Source organism: Stenella coeruleoalba, assembly GCF_951394435.1.
Source record: "Stenella coeruleoalba genome assembly, chromosome: 10".
Taxonomy (NCBI): domain Eukaryota; kingdom Metazoa; phylum Chordata; class Mammalia; order Artiodactyla; family Delphinidae; genus Stenella; species Stenella coeruleoalba.
The window spans coordinates 19,284,477-19,307,985 of NC_137156.1; the positions used below are offsets into that span (position 1 = coordinate 19,284,477).

At 42.2% G+C, this 23,509-nt stretch overlaps 1 protein-coding gene and 1 pseudogene across 4 annotated transcripts in view; one reads left to right on the plus strand and one right to left on the minus strand.

Annotated features, from left to right (window-relative positions):
* DCDC2 (doublecortin domain containing 2) overlaps positions 1–23,509 on the minus strand; it is a 159,736-nt gene that overhangs the window by 47,638 nt on the left and 88,589 nt on the right. The gene's annotated exons all lie outside the window — the stretch shown is intronic.
* On the plus strand, positions 10,011–10,355 carry LOC307193311 (small ribosomal subunit protein uS10-like; annotated as a pseudogene). Its single transcript has one exon. The product of its transcript is annotated as a small ribosomal subunit protein uS10-like (transcript).

The following is a 23,509-nucleotide window of genomic DNA, read 5'->3' on the forward strand; positions in this document are numbered from 1 at the left end:
CCGTGTCCCCTGCATTGGCAGGCGGACTCTCAACCACTGCGCCACCAGGGAAGCCCTGAAATTTTTATACTTACTCTCTGTACCGTAATGGTACTACATTATAGGCAATTTAGATATTGCCAGAGAAAGGATATTGAGACTGTCTCATACTCATTTCTCCCAAAGCCCCTGACATGCATCCTGGCTGGGCTACACGTAGCACTCAATATGGAGCCAGGAGAGGGAGAAGGGACCTAGTTTTTTCGAACACCTACTATGTATGCTAAGCACATTCCTCACGATTACCCTGTGAAGTAGGTGTTTTTATCCTACTTCATAAAGGATCTGAGTATTAAAGAACTTGTCTAAGGCTTCACAGAGCCAGGACCAAGGCCTCAGCTTCTCCCAAGCTTCGGCCTTTTAAATGATACCTTGGAAGCAGCATCACCAACATTAAGGTAATGAACTACATGCTAATTAGACCAAACCTGAGCCAGTGCTGTAAGAGTCGCAGGGGAGAGCTATTTTACTTTTGAACATTCAGGCTGCCTTCTAAGTTATGGATGAGAAGAAGCAAATTCAAAAATTGAAAATGGAAACAGCAGGTCTGAGTGGAGGGACACGTGAGGAAGGGTGAGCAGTTTTGAGATTTTTCTGGGAAAACAAATGAGAAAAGGGGAGACAATACCCTTTAAAATAAGTAAAAATTGTAGGACAGTGTGAGAAATTCAACTCTGTAGGAATAATGGAGAACTGTCAATTTTTAAAAATTGATGGCTCAGGCACAGAGCTCAAGGCGTGAGCTTGAGTCTGGCATGTGCTTTGGACAGAGCGGGAGGAAGAAAGAAGTTTCCTGTGTGGTTTTTTTTTTTTTTTTTTTTTTTACTGAAGCATTTAAGAGAATGAGTGAAAAAGAACTAGAAACCATAAGCATAGACACATTTTTTCAAGGACTGTTGCTATAAAGAGCAAAGATATGAGGTGGAGGCTGACAGGGGAAGTGGTGAGGAAAGGTGGTTGGTGTTTTGTTTTTGTTTTTGTTTTTTGCGGTACGCGGGCCTCTCACTCTTGTGGCCTCTCCCGTTGCGGAGCACAGGCTCCAGACACACAGGCTCAGCGGCCATGGCTCACGGGCCCAGCCACTCGGCGGCATGTGGGATCTTCCTGGACCGGGGCACAAACCCGTGTCCCCTGCATCGGCAGGCGGACTCCCAACCACTGCGCCACCAGGGAAGCCCTCCTGTGTGTTTTGTTTAATGAATGGAAAGTGGAGGACTCTCTCTGTGAGCTTTTGTTTAAAAATTTTAACCTCCGATTGAATCTTCTAACCATCTTTTAGGACAACTCTTCTTCCAGATGAAGTAAAAACAATATTTTTTCCTAACTTAGGGTTTAGCTGTTAGAATCCTTCCATAAAAGGCATAATTGCCAAAATAACCACAGGTTTAATACCTGATTATATCAGAAATCCCAGTGGAAATAAAAATGTTAATGTGGAATATGAGTGGAACAGGCATTAATATGAGGTCTGAGGACATCCATAACAATTTTATTCTTAGCTCAAAAGTGAAAAGCAAGAGATTTAATTTCAGGGTTAAAGAAATTCTGAAAAGCCATCTGTTTTCTTTAGATGTTCCTAAAGCTTACGTATATTTTATTTCATTGAAAGGAGAGCTAAAAATAAGAAGAGAATAATGCATTGAGCTACAGGTATAACAATAGTACATCCATAAGGCAGTGGGACAAACTAGAATGCAAAATAAAAATAATCAAAAAATTGAATAACTGTTTAAACAGTGAAGTCACTAAGTTTCATCATAATCAAATTTATTTTTATTTCCAATCACATTTGCTTATTTGAACATATTTTCTTCTGCGGGGGGCAAAAGCTGAACCTTCATGAAAAAAAGGACCGACTAAAATGTATATGTTCATATGGGGATGTGTGGATAAAAAAAATTGTTATGTTCCTTTTCAAAAAGTCCGTGGCCAAATGAATTGAGCAGAGATTAATGAATTCCACCCCTGGGTATAAATGTAATCTGGCAATCCTCTATCAGAAAACTTTTGGAAAAAGCTTTTAAGCAAAGAGGGAGCTCATAATATCATTGCAACTGTGCCTAAGTGAACTGACTTCTTTATGAATACTATTCTAAGAATATTCACACAGTCCAATTTTACATTTAAATGTGTTACATGTTGTTCTTAAATATATTTTAAACTGCACATTTTTAAACCAGATGATAAAACCATATGCAATGGTCTTGAGTGGTCACAAAGGAAGCAGAGACAAGGTTGGTATTTCTGTACATACCAACCTTGTGTGAGTTGGGCTAACTCTACCCCAACACTGACAGTTCTTCACTGTTCCTGTTAACTCAGCAACGGCAAAACTACCTTTTGTGTATCAAGCATCCCCTCTCACTTTCTCAATTCATCTGTTTTACAAAATTCATGCCGTTTGCAACAATTTTACCTTAACTTTGGAAAGGCCTTTGAATTATTAGAGATGGTACACATTGGCAAATTAACAACTAAAGAAATAAATGCATAAAGACATTTTTACATTAAATAAACAATCCCTGTAAATGTGCTGCACACCTGACATACTTCCTTGAACTGATTAGCTTGCAAAAAGAAGCTGTAAGTTGCATTGCATAGGGATCATGACAACCAGGCTTATTATAAATTATCCTGCGTCTGGGGATTTCCAGCCAATAGTTGCCATCCTTGCCTATGTAGCCACCAAACTGGCACTTACAAAGAAAAGGAAAACTGACAGAGAGAAAATGGTTAAGAGTACTATTCATTTGAAAGAGGTTAAAAGTAGAGACTGTTCTTAAATGTCACTGTACTGAGCTTTCCCACCAGTGGGAAAGAAAGGTAAAAAGTTGCTTTTCCTAATGCATTAATGACCTTGACCTCACCCTTGACCTCCCTTTTAACACAGAGGATTGAGACAATCTGGATCATCTGCAGATGCCCACCAGGCACCCAGATTCCCACCAACCCTCTCAGGAAAGAGAAAAAGAAAGAGCTTGGGAAGGTCTCTCCCTGACAGGCAGAGGCAGCAGGGAACTGGCATCACCAGAGTCCACTGGGAATGGGCTCCTGGTCCAGCTTTACAGTTTATTGGCCCTTCCATTTGTCTGTCCCATTCATTTGTTCATCGTCTGAGCGCCAACTCTGTACCAACCACACCAGCTGCTCTTTAGGTGCTGAGGATACAAAGAATAAGACAGCCCTTGCCCTTGAGGGAAACGGCAATGACTGCAAATCAGCACAGCAGCTGTCCTAGAGGTCTGATGGGCAACAGCTCGGGGTACGGTGGTGCACAGAGGAGACAGTCATCGAATATCCAGGGAGAAGAATACCCAAGGAAATCATGCCTAAGCTGGTGTGAAAGAATGAATAGCATGAGCAAGGCCATGCAAGTTACAGAGCCCACTTGGCCAGTACATATGAGGAGCTGCCTAGAGGCACTGGAAGTGAGGGGTCAGGGTGGTGAGAGGTAAGATCTGCAGGGTGGGCTGAGGCCAGCTGGTGGAAAGAGCTTTGTAAGCCAAGTAAGGGGGTTTGGTCCTGCAGAGGGGAGCCTCTGCAGCGGAAGAACATGCTGAGATTTGAGTTTCACAAAGACCACTCGGGAAGTGGTTAGATTTGAGCTGTCGTAGCGGCAAGTGGGAGGCAGGAGAGCCCCGGGGGTGGACCAGTGTGTTAGCCTGGGATGTCGGGACAAACCCTGAGACCTTAATATTTAAGGGGAGGCAGAATAAATAAGAGAGGTCAGTGAAGAAGGCTGAAGGACACAAAGAGGTGGGGGGACAACCCAAGAGTGCTGTCAAAGTTACCAGCATGGAGATTGTTTTCTAGAGACTGATCAGGAGAGTTAAATAACAGTAGCATTTAACTATGCTTGCTTTATACCAGGCACTTTGCATATATCAACTCAATCAATACTCATAGGGTTGTGATAATAATAATCGTATTACTATCTCATTTCATAATTGAGGAAATCGAGGCAGAGATCACCTAATGAACTTGTCCAAGATGACACAGTGCTAAGTGACAGGGTCACCCACATGGGGCAAAGAGGCCAAGTAAAAGGAAGCTGTAAAAAGGTCATTGGATTTAACCTTCCAGAGGTCAAGGACAACCTTGGCCAGTGTGCTTTCATTAGAAGGTGGAGAACTGAAAAATGATTCCAATAGGCTGAAGCATGAATTGTAGGTGAACAGTCAGAGATATCAAGGGTGAAGGATTCTTTTATATAAGCCATTGAGATCTGAGTCTTGACTAATACGATCTGCTCAGTTCTTATTAGCCAGAGCATTCGGTGAGTGTGTGTGTGTGTGTGTGTGTGTGTGTGTGTAAGCACATGTACACATGTGTACACACACGTGTGTTGTATATTGATGCTTGAAAATGAGGAGGTGATAGAAACCAGAAGGTGAAAGAGCTCATGAGACCCTCTCAGTAGTGTGGTCCTGAGGATGACAGGGTGCTGCTGACAATGACCTGACCCGCATCCTTCCCGAAGACGTCCACCTCCATGAAGCTCACCCTGGCCTCTCAGCCCGGCTTTGGCTGTCCCTCTTCTGTGATCCCCCAGTACCCTGGCCCTGCCCCTGTCATGGGTGGCACCCACCTCCACTCCTGGACTGTGAAGACGAACTCATCTGACTGTGAATGCCTCGAGGGAGGGGCCCACGTCTTGTTCATCTTTGTATCCTTAGCCTCTAACAGAGTTATGACATCGATCAATAAAAAAAGAAATGTGTGGATAAGTGTTTCTGCCAGATTATGTGCTTTGAAATATTCTTCTTGGAGCCACGTAGATGATGGCATAGAGAACATGGGAGTGAAGACATTTCTTTTAAACACCTTATCTGCTCTTAGGTCTCCTCCAATTTGGCAGGGTGAGGGAGGGGGGATTTTTATAAATGGTTGCTGTGTCCGTGCTCCAACAAAAATTTGGAAACGCAGAGCTGCTGTGGGACTCTGTGTGCTTTCCAAAAATTTTGAAACAGAACTAAATGTTTGCATCATTTCCGTTAGATATACAAAGAAAATTAGGTTGTCAGTAAGTAACTGTTGAGTATCTGCTACATGTTGGACAACTTATTAGGTGTAATCAATCTAGAGTAGGCAGTAGACAAGTAAATGAGCAAGTTTGTCCCTGACCTGGACAAGCATGAAGCTTAACTGGATAAACATACACACACACACACACAAATGGGTGTTCATATATACATTATAATATATACACATATATACATATGTATATAGACATATTCATAGGAAGATGGATGGAAGGTTCACAAAGGAACATGAAAAAATGAAGTAGGAACCTGACTATGAAATCAGTCAGCCACAATGAATATTCTAGCCTGCTTCCCTTCACAACCAGTCCCCAACCCCAGTCATTCAGTCATTGCTTACTTCTTTATGTAAATGATATACAACTTCTAATGTTAGCAAGCCCTTGATTTACTTATATTTGACACATTACATAAAGAGAGCCTTAAACAGGAAGTTTTGCCTATACCATTACACACATACACACACTAATATGCATGTTCTGAGACTACAGCTCTTTGGTGGGTCTGAAACTCCCCTTTCTTTTTTGACTAATTTCACCTAAATAAATATTCCCCCTAAATCCTGGCAACTGGTCTCCTACTTTAAGATCATGTGCTCCCATTCATACCAGAGCAGTAAAACAGTACATCACTCTAACATAGTGCAGCAAATCTTCATACACGCCCACACATCACTGTGAAACATTATATCCAATATTTCAGCCACATGCCTACGTGCTACAGTTCCACTTCCACTTGCTTACAGCTTTAATCACAAATTAGCCAACAAGTATTTATTCTTTGTCACCTGTGTGTTCGTAACTGTATAAGGATAAAAAAAGTTTAACACATAATATTTGCCCAGTAGTGGATCTGTATGCTAATTGGAAGTGAACATCCATTGACTGACAAACTTTCGTTGATACCTGCCCCCCACCCCCTATGATCCAGGTATTATGCCAGCATTCAGGATACAAGGATGAACAAAGGCACAGTCCCTGCCCTAGAATAGATCATGTTCACGATAAATAACATTTTATATAATAGGTGCCCTAATGAAGGTCTGTGCGAAGGGCAAATGGTACCCTTAAAAAAAAGAGTGCTTATTTTTGACTGAGGGCTCAGTGACAGTTTGACAGAGACAAAGAAATCTGAGCAGACTCTCGCAACACTTTCAGGAGCCCAGTGGCTGGACCATCCCTGTCTGAGCACGAGCCATGAAGACTAGAGCAGACTCGACAGGACTTACAAGCATGTGAAAGAGACAGGCTGGGCTCTGGTGAGCAAGAAACCACCAGAGTTTCTAAGATAGAGTCCTGATCCTGTCTGCATTTCAGATGATAACTTGTGACTGTCAAGGATAGATTAGAAGTGAACAAGACTGGAGTCTGAGAACCCCTCAGGTTCTGCTCAGGTCGGACTGCTCATAGGTAGAGAGGGTGTGACCCAGGGAACGGCAGTGGGGTCTAAAGGCAGAAACTCCTTCCAGAGATGTTAGAAATAGACCAAACGGCAGCCTGTGGGATGCGGCAAGGGAGGAACACAGCTGACAGATGACTCTGAGGTTTCTCACTTAGGCATCTGAGGAGAATACGTGAGGAAGACATAACTGGAGGGGATCCGCGAAGAACGGGTTTAACTGAGAATCTAATTTAAGTTCAAAAATTCTGTACTATCAGTGAAGGCATGCAGGAGGTAGCTGGGATGCAGGACTCGTGTTCCAGGGAGATGTGGATACAGAAGAGAGAGCCTGTGACCTAACTGAGGGACACTACACTTGAAGACAGATAGGGAGACAAAGGGGTTACCTTTCTTCTCGGACTGAGAAGGAGCAGAAAGGGAAAGGGAAAAGCAACAGACAGGATTTTCACAAAACCAAGGGAAGAGGAGTGGAGAAGATAGCAGGGTGCCCACAAAACATCACCTTGATCTACTGATTTAATTAAGCGATAAATAACACGGATACCTTTTTGAGAACAAACCTCTATCTAAGATGCCAGTTTTGTGACTCAGTAAGGTCACAAACGTGAAAGGTTAAGATCAGTGTGAGCGAGGATTATAAAGTCTTCCCTGGGGGAAGCTGTACCACTTCCCCTGGACTTTCAGAGAATGTAGGCTATGCAAAAGAGATATGGTGGGGCAGGACACACCAGTCGAGAATTAAAAATAAGAACAGAGCATTGGAGGGGCAGGGATCATCGAGGGACCTAATTAAAGAGACCAGTCCTCCTGGATTCATGGTGAGGGGTGGTGGGAGATGAGCGGTACCAGTCGAGCGGGCTATCGTGGAGAGCCTTGAGGGGCAAGCAAAGACGCTGGACCATCCTAGGTTAAGCCATAGATCTGTCTTCAGTCTTGTCTGCCAGGAACTCCCTGCGCTGTACTAGTAACTGACCACAGCAGCCCCGAATGATTCTTGGCAACTCTTTCCATGCTAGCTTCTGCCCTGATAACTGGCTGGGCAAGAAACGGCCTGCTGGTTTTGCTCACAGGCTGCAAATGACCCCTCCTGCCCATTTTTCAGCTGACCCTTCCTGCCCAGTGTTCACAGCTGACTGTCCCTTGATTCATCTGATAAACAGAAGGGGGGCATTTCAAAGATGTCCAGTGGCTCACCCCTCGGAAATTCTCATTAACCTGACTATCAGGGTGGGAAAGAGAGATAAAAGACCTGCACTTTCTCATTGCTTAAAAACTGCTCAAAGGTGGTGATTTTCACACCTGCTGATTTGGTCTTTAAAGAGCCTTGTGAGATGAGAAAGATCACTGTTCATTTTTTCTTCCAGCCTCCTCCTTCTCTTCTGTGGTTCGTGCAAAAACACTCTGATTTTAATTCCTAGGTGGAATGTTCGCAAGCTTCGATAATCTTCTTTCACAATTTCTACTAAACACACATAGCAGCAGATTATATGTGAGTTATCAGTATCTTAAATAACTGAACCCGATGAACAGAAAGGGGTTTCACTCTTAAGTAATTAGGTGAAAATCAGGTCTGGCTTCTCTTTGGAATCTGGAAGCCTCTTTCTCCTGCAGACAGGAGCAAAAGGTTACAGTAAATTTGAAGAAATGTCTGCAGCCAGCTTGGAGAAATTTACACATTGGCTTTTTAAATGAAGGTACTTTTTATAGCATTAATTGGAGATTTTAAGCAGCAGGTGGTGTTATTTCATTTTATTTTGTAAGGAAAAGTCTAACAGTGAATTATTTTGAGGTTTTTCTCAAGCTCTCTGAAATGAAGCTTTTACTGCCTGCTGTGTAATGGCCTTCTTTTGCCACGTAAACATGAGATCAATATAGTTTTAAACAGAAAGGTTTTTCTAATGCATTTTTGGTATTTTTCAAGCTGTGATACAGCTGATAGGAGTTCTTATAAAATGTGAATTACAGGAAATTCATATATATAAGCTTCTGCAAGTAATTTTAGAGCGCTGACTTTTAAACACCTGCTAATGAAGAATTCCAAGAGTAGCACTGTGCACTAACTTTTAATATTTCCCCATATACATCTCTTTCCCTAACCCAGGCCATGGTGGAGGAATCATGGCTTGAGACCTTGCCAGTGTGGGTCTCTTTTTGTGAGCTTCTGGCCACTGTCCTGAAGTGAGGGTGTGACTCCAGTCCCCTGAGGGAGGTTCATAGTGGCCACTGCCAGGTTTGGCCATCACAGTCTTCTAAAGTGCTTTGTGGTTCTGTCTTTTAATTTTCCCCGGAAGAATACTGAAAATACCACAGCACTGGGAAGGAGGCATGTGGCAAAAACACAAAGACAGGTTTCCCCTTACTCTTTCTGTATTGGTTTGCAATTGCAGCTGTAACAAATTAGCACAAACTTGATGGCTTAAAACTACACAAGTTTGTTATCCTACAGTTCTGGAGGTCAGGGTCTGAAATGTGTCTCCCCAGGCTAAAAAATCAAGGTGTTAGCAGGGCTGCGTTCCTTTCTGCAGGCTCTAGGGGAGAATCCATCTTTTCGCCATTTCCAGCTTCCTGGAGCCACCTGCATTCCTTGGCTCGTGGCCTCCTTCCACCTTCAAAGCCAGCAATGGCCCATCATTGAGTCTTTCTTACGACGTCAGCTCTCTGGTTCTGACTCTTCTGCCTCCCTCTTCCACATTTAAAGGACCCTTTGGAGTCCACTGGACCCACCGAGGTAAGTGAGGACCATCTCCCTGTTTTAAGGTCAGCTCATTAGCAACCTTTACTCCCCTGTTGCCCTGTAACATAACATATTCACAGATGCCAGGGATTTGGACATGGATTTTGGAGGGCCATTATTCTGCTTATCACATTCTCACTACATCTTTCAGGAAAGGAGCACAAAAGGTTTTCAAGACACTTTTAAAGAAAGTCAGCTGGTCAAATAAAAAGGTTGGTTTAGTCTGTGGGAGCAGTCTCTTCAGAACACATTCTAATATGATTTAAAAAAAAAAAAAAAAAAAAACCCGAGCACTTATGACCATGTCTTCATACAACTTGTTAAATGAAGGTAAATTGTTAATGTGTCTCAGTTCCACTATTTTACACTCATGCCCTTCAGAACCAAACTACAGAGGGATGAGTCCCTCTGTCCACATTTAGACCTGACTACTCTCAGGATGGGAGGAGAAGTCAGAGGGTCGCAAGCCCAGAGAATGGCCAGCTCCCTCTCCTGCCATTTTCCCTTTGAGATGCCTGGGGTTGGGCTGCTGGCGTCCCTGCCCCCCTACCTCCACCCATACCCCCCACCCTGCTTGGATAACGAGCTCTCTCCTACCTGGGCCAGGACAGGGTTAGCACTTGCTTCCAACCCCTAAGTCCCCAAAACAAACAGCCCTCGTGAGATTTTCCTGAGGGATTTTACAGGTTGCTGTTGTTGTTGTCGTGGTGTTTTGGGTTTTTTAATCTTTCGTCTCTTTGAGGAACAGGTGTAGCGGAGTGCAGGTCTGCCTGCACCTGCCCCTGCCTCATCGCATGTCTTTGAAAGATACCGGAAAGACACGTGTGGAACCAGAGGTGGCAATTCACCAAATTACAGCAGCAACATAAAATCTTTGGAGAAAGTGTGTGATGATTTGATCAGAGGCATGAAGGGAAAGAATCTCAAAGTGAAAGGACCAGTTCGGATGCCTACCAAGACTCTGAGAATCGCTACCCCAAAAATAATCCTTGTAGTGAAGGTTCTAAGCCTTGGGGTCATTTTCAGAGAAGGACCCACCAGTGACTCACTGACACACATGGTCCTTCCGAGATTGTTAAGGTGACTTCTATCAGCATTGAGCCCCGGTGGAAGCTGAAGTCACTGCTGCAGATGCTTAAATCAAACTTTTGAAAGTTGATTATAAGTTGTTAAAAAAAAAAACTTTTGTAATTCAACAATATTTATTGAGCACCTACTACGTGCCAGGCCTTGTTCTAAGAACTAGGAATTCACATAAGCAGAGATCTCATGGCCTTGTGGAGGCTGGGAGTAGAAGGGACAGTGGAGATTCAATAGACACAATAATCATGAATATTACATCATATAAGTGCTAGAGAGAGGGAGCAATGTTCGAGCCGTAAGGGCAGGCCTCATTTTAAAAATAGCATGTAAACAAAGACTTAAAAAGCATGAGGAATGGATATCTGAGGGGGAATGCTCCAGGGAGAGGAAATGGCTGGGTCAAAGGTCCTGAGGAGGGAAAGAACACAGAAGTTACCAAGTATTAGGAGGGTATAGATTTTTCACAACAAAAGCTAAAGTTCATTTGAATGCAAAAAGACTAGATCCGATTTTTCAAAAAATTCTCCTCTACAACTGTCTTCAATTTTTTTATCTGAAGACTGTCTATTCTTTTGACCACCAAATAATTTGCCATTTTCCATTCAATAATGGCAGGGCCCAACCAAGGACCTAAGAGAAACTGGAAGAAGTCATCACTGAGGGGCAAAAATGATACAGAAAAGGGGGGGTTTGTGGAAGACACACTTGCCTGACCTGTGACTTGTTCTCCAGACGCAGAAATGGAGCCGTGAGGAAGTGTGCGCTCAGGGCACCTCCACCCCCATGACCTCGACAGCATCCCTGCTCTCTGACCTGCCTTACTTCTCTGTTTCCTGGTTCGTCGTCTCTCTCCCTCATGAGAAGGTGAGAATATTCGCGCCCGAGAGCAGGGATGGTGCCTGACACCACTGATCACCAAGGGGACTCTGGGCCAGTCTAGCCCTCAGTAGCAGGATACGTGGGCTGTCCATTCTGAGACCAGGCCAGGAGCCCTGGTTATAGAAGCAGGCCCATGTGAAAGGAAAAGATACCAGGCCGGAAGCTGAATCTTTCTCTGGAAAAATACTGCAATTACTACATGCAAGAAAAGTTTAGTTTGAAAAGAACAAGCTCCTGTTTCCTGGTACACTCCTTTCCAGCCAGCTCAGATCTGGGTCGTGTTGAGGCAGAGAAACGACCCTTCTCCCCACCCCCACCACTCCCACCAAGTGTCAGTACTTGGGGAAACCTTTATCTGAGAAGAGAGACATTCTCCTCACTCAGATGGAAAGCGTTTGAGGTGGGGAAGCAAGGAATGGCAGGAGGTATTAATTATTTATGTGATGAAAAGGTTGTGCTGTACAGAGACACCATGTGATGGAAATATTCCCATCACATTAATAATAATAATAAAAAGACCTTCACCTCCCATGACAAGAAGCTGCAAATCTAAATAATTTTATCTTCTCCTCTGAATATTTCCCAGGGTACAACAGTAGCTCTCAGGCAGAAAGAAATTATTCACTGAGAACATGAAAATACTCCCTTTCAGAAATGACTTCAAGATAATATTTGCTATGTGACTTTGGTAATTTTATACACATACGTATAAGTTTCTTTTACTAAAATGCTCAATTTTGTTGATGGAGCAGTTTAAACTTTATACAGCAATTTCATCCACTGTAACAGATATAAAAAGATCTATGTCTCTGCCATGTCTAAAACATCAGGATTATCCATAAAGTCAAGCAGTGCATTAAAAAATTTGTTCATAGGGCTTCCCTGGTGGCGCAGTGGTTCGGAGTCCGCCTGCCGATGCGGGGGACGTGGGTTCGTGCCCCGGTCCGGGGGGATCCCACATGCCGCGGAGTGGCTGGGCCCGTGAGCCATGGCCGCTGGGCCTGTGCGTCCGGAGCCTGTGCTCCGCAACGGGAGAGGCTGCAATAGTGAGAGGCCCGCGTACCACAAAAAAAAAAAATTTGTTCATATAGAATGCCATAAAATCAAAGCACCACATCTCAGTTAACCAGGCACGGAAATATTTTAACTATTGTCATATAGCATAATAAATATTAACTCATTAAGTTTTCAAATACCTAAGCAATGGAAGTTTATACCTGCCCTGCGAACAGAAGGCTGTTTTCCCGTTTAAATGAACACACCATTGCCGTTGTATTTCAGAACTTTGTCTTCTGTGCAAGTTCACAAAGTTAACTCTATCAGCATCTTCAGGTACTAAACACACTCACAAATACTGAAGTGTAAGCCAGAAGACCATCAAAATTAATTAGATCATTATATTTTAGAGTCCCCAAAGGACTCAAGAAAGCAAATGGTTCAACCCTTCCATTTTCCAATTGAGGACAGAATTGTTGGATAATTTGCCCAAGGCATGACTAGACCTATATGTCTCACTTAACACAGGCAATGCTCTTTAATTTACACGAGGCTATATATGGTTGCTAGACAAAATATTATTGCAGGGGAGAGGGGTGTTAAACATGGGAAATCAATTCATGGTGTTGCTTTAGCAACCATGGAATTCTCTCTATAGCTTAACACAGTGCCTTTTGGAGAGTCAGTAAATAGTTGCTAAATGTGAATGAATGGATGGAGTTCTTGGAAAAAGTATATTTGCTTCAAAGTATACTTCCTTCTGGCCACGGGAAAACCTGGCAAACTTTCCTTTCTGCATTTGCCTAGGAGCAGCCTGGGAAACAGCTTTCCCGAGTCTGAAGACATTAGAGCATGACTATCCCAGGTAGCACTTGATGGTTTTCCCTATGTTTAATTCATTTTTTTTTCCTGTTTCTAATGTGTTTTCAAGCGGATGTAAGCTCAGTAGGCACGAGGTTCTTATCTGATTACAGTGGTATCAGACTTCATAAGAAAGTTCTGATAAAACAGCCCCTATTCCAAACATTACACAATTCACAATTTTTCAATTTAGGTGTACTAATGTGCTTATTTCTAGAATAACCCTAGTAGCCTCACAATTCACTCAACATAAAATCACAGGAGGTCCTGTTTCCCGGACCTTCACCTGATTCCCTTCCTAAATAATTTATAGTTTTTGTAAATTAAGCCTCTGCCCATTCGAATGTGGTGCAGCTGGTTGTTTGCTTTTTCTTTGTTTAAATCGCCACTGTTTCCAAAAATGCCAAACACTTATCATCGGTGCCATTCTTTTTGATACTGGACTACTTGCTGAATTCACTGTTACCTATTTCATGTGTATGTCTCCTTCTGCCAATGAAATTATAAACTGCTTAGTGTCAAGAGGCACATTTACAATATCACAGGGAATAGTCAATAAATCCGTGTTATTTCACCTCCAGGTTAATTGTTTGAAGCTACTGGAAAGAAAGAACCATGTAAAAAGTGATCTCCAATCAGGCAGTTTAACTAGAAATCTACTCCTTCCAGAACTGTTTGTGTGCATTTAGGAAAGGAGGCAATAATGGAAAGAAGTCCAAAATAAGTTCACTTAGCATGTCATTAATGAGGAAATTTCCTTCTTTCTTTTATACAGGGCTGCCAGTTTGATAGAGGAAGAAAGCATCAAACATAGAATATTTGTATTTCAACGTAACAGTTAATGGACTCACTAATCCACATATCTTTGTGTATATGATGGTAAAATTTGGGTTGGAAAATAACATGAGTATGTGTATATAAGTGGGTTGATTCATCCATTATTTTACTTAACAAATATTTACTAAGTATCTACTAAAGACCAGATTAAATGCAAATTACGGTCACCCTTCCTTCAGTATCCACAGGGGAATACCTCCAAGACCCCTGTAAATACCAAAATCTGCGGATGCTCACGTCCCCCATATAAAATGACATAGTATTTGCATATAACTTACCTTAGATTACTTACAGTACCTAATACAATGTAAATGCTATGTAAATAGTTGCCAGTGTGCACAAATTCAAATTTTGCTTTATGGAACTTTCTGGAAAATTTTTTTCACATATTTTCGATCCGCAGTTGGTTGACTACGCGGATGCAGAACTCATGAAGGAGAACACCTAAGCTGAATCTTGAAAACAAGTACGTTTTGACAAAAAAAAGTTTGGGTGGCAGTATGAATGCGGAGAATTTCAGACAAAGAAGCCAGTAAAAACCAAGAGGGAGCATAGGGCATGGAGGAAATCCCAAGCCATTTAATGTTGTAAGAGCATCAAGCCCAGTTTAGGGGGTATAGGAATACGATGTGAAACAGTCATGAACTTGAAGACCTTCAGCTTTGTCTGTGGGTGACGGGGAGCGACTGGAGGGTTTTAAGCACGTGAACCACACACAGTCAAATTTTGGTCCAGACAGGTGACACTGGAAATGAGGACAGAACAAAACTCAGGGGGAAAGACCAGAAAAAAAGGACACCTGTTAGGAAGTTACTGTTGCCTGTTGCGAGCAAAGGCGAGCCTAAACAAGGGCTGTGGTAGAGAGATGAAAATTGGGAAACTGTCCTAATATTTAGCAAGTAAAGTCAGCAGGATGTGGTGAACAGTTGGGAATATGAGGTAAGGGGAAGAAAGAAGTCAAGATTGTACATCAATTTTAGGCACAGATAAATAGTGCTGTCATTGATCGAGACAGAAAGTGTTGCGGTGGGAGATGGTTAGTGTAACTTTAGGAATGTTGGGTACAAAGTCTTTGAACCACAAAAAATGCTCATCCGCACCCAGGTGTCAATTTGAAGAAGAGTCTCTCTCATGGACCCTATTTGCTTCAAAAAACTTATAAAAATAGTTGGATACCATGTAGAGAGCACACTGCCAAATATCCAGATTACGGTAAGATGGAAAAGATAACAAGTTACAAAATCAAGACCCAAAATTAGGTGAACAGGCTGAAATACAGACCAACAAGATTAAATTTAACAGGAAAACATGAAAAATCCTGCATTATAGGATGGGAGGGTGTAACTTGACAGCTCTCCGTGTGAGTGTAAATGGAAATTTTAGTAGCACTTAAACTTAATATAACCTATATTGAGTCTGAAAACTTGGACTCCATTCATAGAAATATGTAATACATTTTAATCATACATTTTTCAGATTGGGGTGGGTCACAAAATCCTGAGTTCCATAAAAATGTTTCAGCGGCCACCACAGTACATGAGGAGGAAAATCATGAGCAGGTGGCCTCCCAAACTATCCAGAAAACTCCCTGCAACCAGAAAAGATCTCCGTTTATGTATGACACAAAGGGGACTTTTTGTAAAATTTCCTCTAACGAAAGGGCTCCACTTCCCAAACCACTGACTGTGATCCTAGGGTGTAATCAACCCATAGTAAATTCTGCACAAGTCAAACCACATCTTGGATGTTTGTGTTTGGTTCCAGGCATCTCATATTAAGGTGGCCACTGAAACACTCCAAAGTTTGCAGGTAGAATGTAACCGGGATAGGAAGATGAAGCAATCCTTCTCACTGAGGAGTAGCTGAAAGAATTCGGGACGTTTTAGCTGGAGAAAGACTGAAATGAACATCAGCACCTGTCTCCAAATTTCTAAAGGGCTACCAACTGGAAGAGTCATATTCTCCATGCCGTCCTTCTGATAGCTTCGCCGGGAGCAGAGTGGAGATTACAAGCAAGTAGATTATGGGCCAACACAGAAAAGGATTTACATTTAGAGTAAGAGAAACGGTTGCCCTGTGAGGACAAGAGCTCCCTGAATATATGCAGGCAATTCTATCGGCTGGAGGAACCATTATTAGCTTTAACAGCTATTGTCTTGCAATTCTAGAATAAAAGACATGTGTAATCCAACTGTATTTTCATTCGATGCCTCAACTCTGCAGTAGACTGCTATACTTCCCATTTTCATTCATTCTGCCAGTACCAAGCATTCACTGGGAACATGAATATTTTCAAACATGAATTAGATGTGATCCCGGCCCACAAGTAGCTCACAGTCCAGTGCAAAATGCAGATTTGTCAAGAAGTTATTGCAGGTGCATGTGGTAAGTACAGCTGCGGTAAGGAAAAGCTACGAAACCTACCGGGAGAAGGAGTAACATGAATGGCATCCCCTTCACGTCAAACGAAAGGACAGGATACTAGCCTCCTGCTAGACTCAAGTCCCTTTTAGAAACACATTTCTCCCCAGCACCACTATCTTATTTTCAATAACAGGTGGACCACCTCATGCAAAGTTTTTTCTCACTTTGTTCGGTAAGTCTGCTTCACCCAAGTATTGTAAGCACTAATTGGGATGACTGCCTGGTTCACAGGCAACCCTTTTTCCTTCTTGTAACAGCACTACTCCTCCAAACACTGAGGTGGTCATGTGACCCAGCTCATCATAAATCATTATTCCCCAGCCCTGATAGGCCCCAGGGGTCGACACATGCTTGTAAGCTGGGCCAATCAGAATCCTTCCCTGTGATTTTTTTTTTTCCCCAAACTGCAGTTGAAAGTTCTCTTTACTCTCATGTTCCTGGGCTAAAAGGATATAATCCAGGAGCTGTCTACAGCCACATTCCCCTCACAGGAGGAAAGTCTGTGTGCAATAAGGGAGAATGAAGCCAAGGGGCTAGAAGAATCAGAGCTGAAAGATACAGAAAGAATATTGTGGATTTTTGTGTCCCTGGTTCCAGGTTCTGAGGTCCCTGGCTTTGCCCTGGACTTTAAAACTCTTTTTTCAATTCTGCAAATTACCTATTTCAGTATTCAAAGTCACTTTCAACAAAAAAAATACATGTAATGAGATTATTCTATAAAACAAAACTTAGGATATAACACACCAACCCAAATGGGTGTGAGATGCATAAAAACAGAAACAATATGTATTTCCATTTTTCAACTAATAACATTTCTGAGCACTAACAATGTGGCAGGTGATGTGTAGGTGCTGGAGACAGAAAACAGATATGCAAACCAGTCGGTACAGGTATGGACAATGTAAGTGCCTATAGATTTGGGTGTAGCTGTAATGTAATAGTTAAAATATGCATAAAGGGGCTTCCCTGGTGGCGCAGTGGTTGAGAATCCACCTGCTGATGCAGGGGACACGGTCCGGGAAGATCCCACATGCCACGGAGCGGCTGGGCCCGTGAGCCATGGCCGCTGAGCCTGCGCGTCAGGAGCCTGTGCTCCGCAACGGGAGAAGCCACAACAGTGAGAGGCCCACGTACCGCAAAAAAAAAATATATATATATATATATATATATATATATGCATAAATATCATACATGGCATAATTTTCAGGTTAAAAAGTCAAAATATTTGAGAACCAATGAACAGCGGCACTGACCAGTTAGAAATTATAAACAACTAGTGTGGCTACTGGCCATAGTAACAAGTACAAGCTGAAAATCAGCTCTTATTATCGTCAGATTACTTCTTTTAATTCACCCTAAAAATTAATTATCCTCCATAACTCCTCAGTGGCTTTAAGGGGATACATCAGAAAGTAGGAAGAGCTTAGAGGTAGTAACTGAACATTGAGCTCATGCCAGTTTTTCTGATTACAGGCATCACGCAATTTATCTCCCGCTAATTGAACTGTAAAGTTTTTTTCCATGGGGGTTTTGGGCTACATTTGAAATGGGTGGACTTTTATAAACTCCTTTGGTCAACAAGATAAGAAAAGGCCTTTCAGTTGTATTGCTTTCCAAGCTCTTTCCATGAGCTAATTTACACTGTGGGCCTCAATGGTGGAAAATCATGAATGTTATTATTTTGATTACTAGATATTTTGGAATAAATGACTTAAAGACTAGAGGACTAGTCAGTTTCAACATCAAAGTAATCCAAAGAGGCTAATCAGCACTCTGCCATCACACATGGGCTGGATTGATAGAACATGTTTAATAGCATCATGCTGGGGGCAGAAACAAGAGATAGCCTACACAGGGAAGTACCTGATAAAGATGGGAAGACAAAGAACCAATCCCTTAGCAGCTGAGAGTTCAGGATATTCATAAAGCTTCCACTACCCAAAAGCAGCAGGGGCAACTTCATTTCCATTAAGAGAATGGGAAGGAAATTGAATATCATAACAAGATAATGGGCTCCTGCTTGTGCACCACTACTTGTATAAAGTCAGAATGTCTGCTGACAAAGTGCTTGTTACTGGTATCGAGACAACCAGGAACAATGAACGTCATTTGTACATGCTTCCTCAGGGGAAATTCTTTTTCCCTAGTTGTGGGATGCAAGTACTTTTCAATCTCAGTAACAGAATACAGGCTGAAGTTTCACCATCAGTTTAGAAGACCTGTGACCTTCAGCCAGCTGGGGTTGGAAAGGAAGCAGTTTGATGATCCATGATAGCTATGCATAGGGAACATAAACATTAAAAGGGGAAAAAAAATTGCTCTTGTATTTTACTTTGTAGTTCTCCTACAGGAGGCCTTTCCAAGACTATGACCAAAAAGGATAGAAAGAACTATGAGTCTTAAGCTTGTACAATGCTAGCATTTTCTACATGGAGCTTCCAGGATGGCAGGACATTTTACTTAAAATAGATTTCATGTCATTTTACACTAAATCTTGACTATATCTCAAATCACGTCTCACAGGTCACAATCAAAGGTACAATCACCAGCTTTCTTCATATTTTGATGGGAAGGTTTCAATGAAGAAGTGAAAATTGAAAGACCTGCAGAAAACGTATGCAGTGAATCATATTTTTAAAATACCATATGTCCTCTGGAATTTTAAATAATTTCTAAAATATTCCCTAACTACAAAAACTCTACGGCAAAAACAAAAAAACTCACTACTTTTCCATATTCATGAAAAGCTCACTAGGGAGAATATTTAAATATCTTTTGGCAGTGTTTTTAAAGACTTACAAAGCACTCAGAGAATAATCTCAAGAGAGCATATTTAAATAGTCCGCCCTCCCCAAAGTTCTTCCAACCTGTGATTATTTACTGTATGTCTTTCTGTATTTTAATTTCTATAGTTTTCTATAGCCCGAAACCCTGGGCTTATGAATTCCTCTTCTAGAAAAAAGAATTAGTGCGGGAAACTCCACACCTGCAGGGTAACCAAGTCTTATCCCATTTGTGACAGGAACCAAAGCTAGGCCTGGTGGGAGGCTACCCACCTCTGCAGACTCAGACAGACTACATTTAATCCAGGCTCTTCCACCTGCTAGCTGTGTTATTCTGGGCAAGTTACCAAACCTACCTGTACCTCACTTTCCTTATTTGTAAGATGAGGCTAATAAGAGTCTTACCTCATGGGGCTGTTAGGACTAAATAAGTTAATGTATTTAAAGTGCTCAGAACAATACCTGGCACTTTACAAGTATTGAATATTATTAGTACTACTATTATTTTTATTATTATCATTATCGTTGTTAAGAGAATGACAAATTCCACTTGCCTATTGCTACAGCTTGTGTGGGGCTGAGGACTAGTTTGGAAAGAAGGCACAGGCATGGCCTGCAGCCAGAAGCTGGACCAAGTTGTCACTGGATCCATAATTGATTCTGCCATGAGTTGGAGCTCTTACGGGGCAGGAACCCTAGACCCCTGAAAGCAGATGGAGGCATCCCAAAAAACTGAGGAATAGGAGTGGGAGTAGAGTGGGAGTGAAGAGAGGTCCGGAGGGAGACAGAGCAGAGAAACAGACAAAGGTCTAGAGATAAAACTCAATATGTCCTCACCACCTGTTTCACAATTTGAGTTAATATTTACTTCCAGGCTTCCCTGGTGGTGCAGTGGTTGAGAGTCCGCCTGCCGATGCAGGGGACATGGGTTCATGTCCCGGTCCGGGAAGATCCCACATGGCGTGGAGCGGCTGGGCCTGTGAGCCATGGCCGCTGAGCCTGCACGTCCGGAGCCTGTGCTCCGCAACGGGAGAGGCCACAACAGTGAGAGGCCTGCATACAGCAAAATATATATATGTATATATATATTTACTTCCTATCTCAATGCCTGTTCTTCATTTCAGAACTCACACCTATAAGAATCACTAATAAGGCTTACAATGCAGCTTCCTGCTGAGAACTCATCTTCTCATCAACATATATAAGTATCATTCAAAAGACCTCTGAACAGACAACCGAAGTTTCTGCTTTAGAAGCAAATAGTTGCCATAAACAGAGCATTTTCAACCTAGAAAGTAAAATCCAGAAGACTTCAAAAGGGATCATGTTGCTGCTAACAATGAAAATTTAATTCTGTTCCTAAAATCTCTAAAGGAAAATCCAGAAATGGTGACCATCTGTGTTTGCTTCTAATAGTCCAGATAAAAATACAAGTAAGTGCAAAATGATTTGGAACCAAGAAGCCTAATCAAAAGATTTTCCTTAGGGCTTCCCTGGTGGCGCAGTGGTTGAGAATCTGCCTGCTAATGCAGGGCACACGGGTTCGAGCCCTGGTCTGGGAAGATCCCACATGCCGCGGGGCAACTAGGCCCGTGAGCCACAACTACTGAGCCTGCGCGTCTGGAGCCTGTGCTCCACAACAAGAGAGGCCGCGATAGTGAGAGGCCCGCGTACCGCAAAAAAAAAAAAAAAAAAAAGTATGTGAGATGGGCTTAAGAGTAAATCAAGGGTGGTGGGGAAAAGACAGAGAACTTACCCACTGTAAAGATACATGAGATGAGTTGTAATCACCCTGACCTTTCATCACATGGATGCCTCTGACACCTCAGACTCTCCTTCGTTTGATCTGGCCAAGTAAATGTCACCAAGTTCAATGAGAGCAACAAATTCTTTATCTTAAGGGCAGAATCACCCTTAAGCAGAGTATGAAGCTGGTCTCCCCACCTGCCCGTCTCCCGTTCTGTGTCCTTGCCTACACTTCCTGTCTAGTCTCTACCTGGAGACCGATGCTCCGTGTCCTCCTCTGGCTCCTGTCAGTGCCCTCAGGGGGCTCAAAGCCCAACCTTTCTTGGCAATGCTCTGTGTCCCAAATCATTCTTTCCTCCACCTGCAAACCCCAGCAAAACCCCTCAAGGCAAACTCATGTACCAGAAACTGAAAGCAACATGATGGACTGAGGTGACCCAGGTTCTCTCCTGCTACAAATACATAAAATGACAGATAAAATGTGAACACAGGGACTTCCCTGGTGGTCCAGTGGGTAGGACTCCGGGTTCCCAATGCAGGGGGCCCGGGTTCAATCCCTGGCCAGGGAACTAGATCCCACATGCATGCCGGCAACTAAGAGTTCGCATGTAGCAACTAAGAAGTCGGCATGTAGCAACTAAGAAGTCGGCATGCTGCAACTAAGAAGCCCACATGCAGCAACTAAGACCGGGTGCAGCCAAAATAAATAAATAAATAAATAAAAAATATGTGAACACAAAAGTTTCATTCATTGCTGAGCTCTAAAGAAAGGGCAGTCCCCAGCTACTGTACATAAAGAAGGGTGCCTCAGGGGTTCAAGGGGAGCTGGACAGGGATTTAGGCTCTAGGGTCTGGGAGCTAGGATTTTTTTTTTTAACATCTTTATTGGAGTATAATTGCTTTACAATGGTGTGTTAGTTTCTGCTTTACAACAATGTGAATTAGCTATACATATATATATATCCCCATATCCCCTCCCTCTTGTGTCTCCCTCCCATCCTCCCTATCCCATCCCTCTAGGTGGTCACAAAGCACCAAGCTGATCTCCCTGTGCTATGCGGCTGCTCCCCACTAGCTATCGGTTTTATATTTGGTAGTGTCCACACAGTGGAGGGCTGGAACCAAGACCACAGCATAAACCTGGAACCATTTCAGGGGTTCCAGATCTCTGACAAGTGGACCTTAACACCAGGCACAAGACTAGGAAGCAGCAAGAAAGCTTGGCATCTCCCTGGGGAGAAATCACAATTCCTAAAACATACTATGCAAAAGGCTGTAAGATCTAAAGTTGTACTATCCAAGTACTGAAGAAACCTCCAGCCAAGAAACTAACCATAAAACTGGTCCCAAATCAGGAAAATTCCCATGGTCTTAGCAGAAGCAAATGCACTCTGAAGGGATGCTGCCTCAATCCTAGGCACACAGGACTGTCTTAGCAAAACAAACAAGCTTCCTGTGGAAGATTAGCTCACTGTCAAAATTTGCAGATGAAGTGCAGAAACTAACCACCGTGAGGGAGAGTCAGTCAACACAACAAAGAGAATTAGCACCCCCAAGGGCAGGAGATGATAGAACACTTTTTAAAGTGATCACTGAAAAGTGCATTCAAATGATTAGAGAAATAAAAGAGAATAGAAACAGCGCTGAAGGAAAGGAACAGTACAAATAAAAACTAGCAGATTTGGAAAAGGGTCAAATAAAACTTCTAGAAATGAAAAACATTGTCATTAAAGTTAAAAACTCAGTGGACAAGATTAAATACCAAATCGATTAAACAGATTATCCCAGTTGAAGAGAGTACTGGTGATCTGGCAGATAGAGCTAAGGAAATCACCACAATGCAACACAAAGAGTAAAAATCATGAGAGATCAAATTCCATCTGGCCAAATTCTAACAAAGCAAGCTGAATATTTTTCCATAAAATGGTTATAAATCATGAAAGTATGTAATGTTTACTCTCAAAGGATTATTTATATTTCTTTTAAAAATTTATTGTTCCAAGTGACTAGATTTTTAGCAGTAACAATTTAGAGAATATTAATTCCCTAACCAATTTAATTACGTGCCATCTTCCAGGTATTTACTTGATGAACCTTAGTGTAAGATCTGTCTTAGTTAATGATGAAAAGTCTCAAGTTGGTAAATGGAAGAAAGCCAGCTTTTGTTTTTTTGGTTGGTTTGTTTGCTTTTAAGTAACTCTTGTCTTTCCTATATGCATATATATGCTTCCTGTTGCTTTGCTTCATAGAGCACATATAATGAAGAGAAGTTGCTGTGAAATGAGTCCCACTTTCTCAGTAATTTTCATTATAAAATCAGAAGTGTATATCTGTAGGAAAAGGTAACCCCAAAAGAGATTAAAACATCCTGTAAAACAGTTTATTGAGGATCAGGTTGGTCTTAATATACATAAAGGGAGTCAACTACAGTCATGTTTTGAAGAATCCCAAGAAAAATCTTTTCCAGCCAGTGCCTACTACCTGGGATTCCACTAAAATAATCTCAGCAAATGCCAAACAACAAGACATTATTATTTTTAACTTGGTGCAACTGAGCTTCTTGTCGTCTTTTCAACAGGTGATTTTACTGGGAAGGGGGAGAAACAAGAGATGGTTGGAGGGCTCTAGTCATCTAAAGATGAGGTACTCTAAACTAAAGATGCATGTGCTAAAGAAGGGAAACA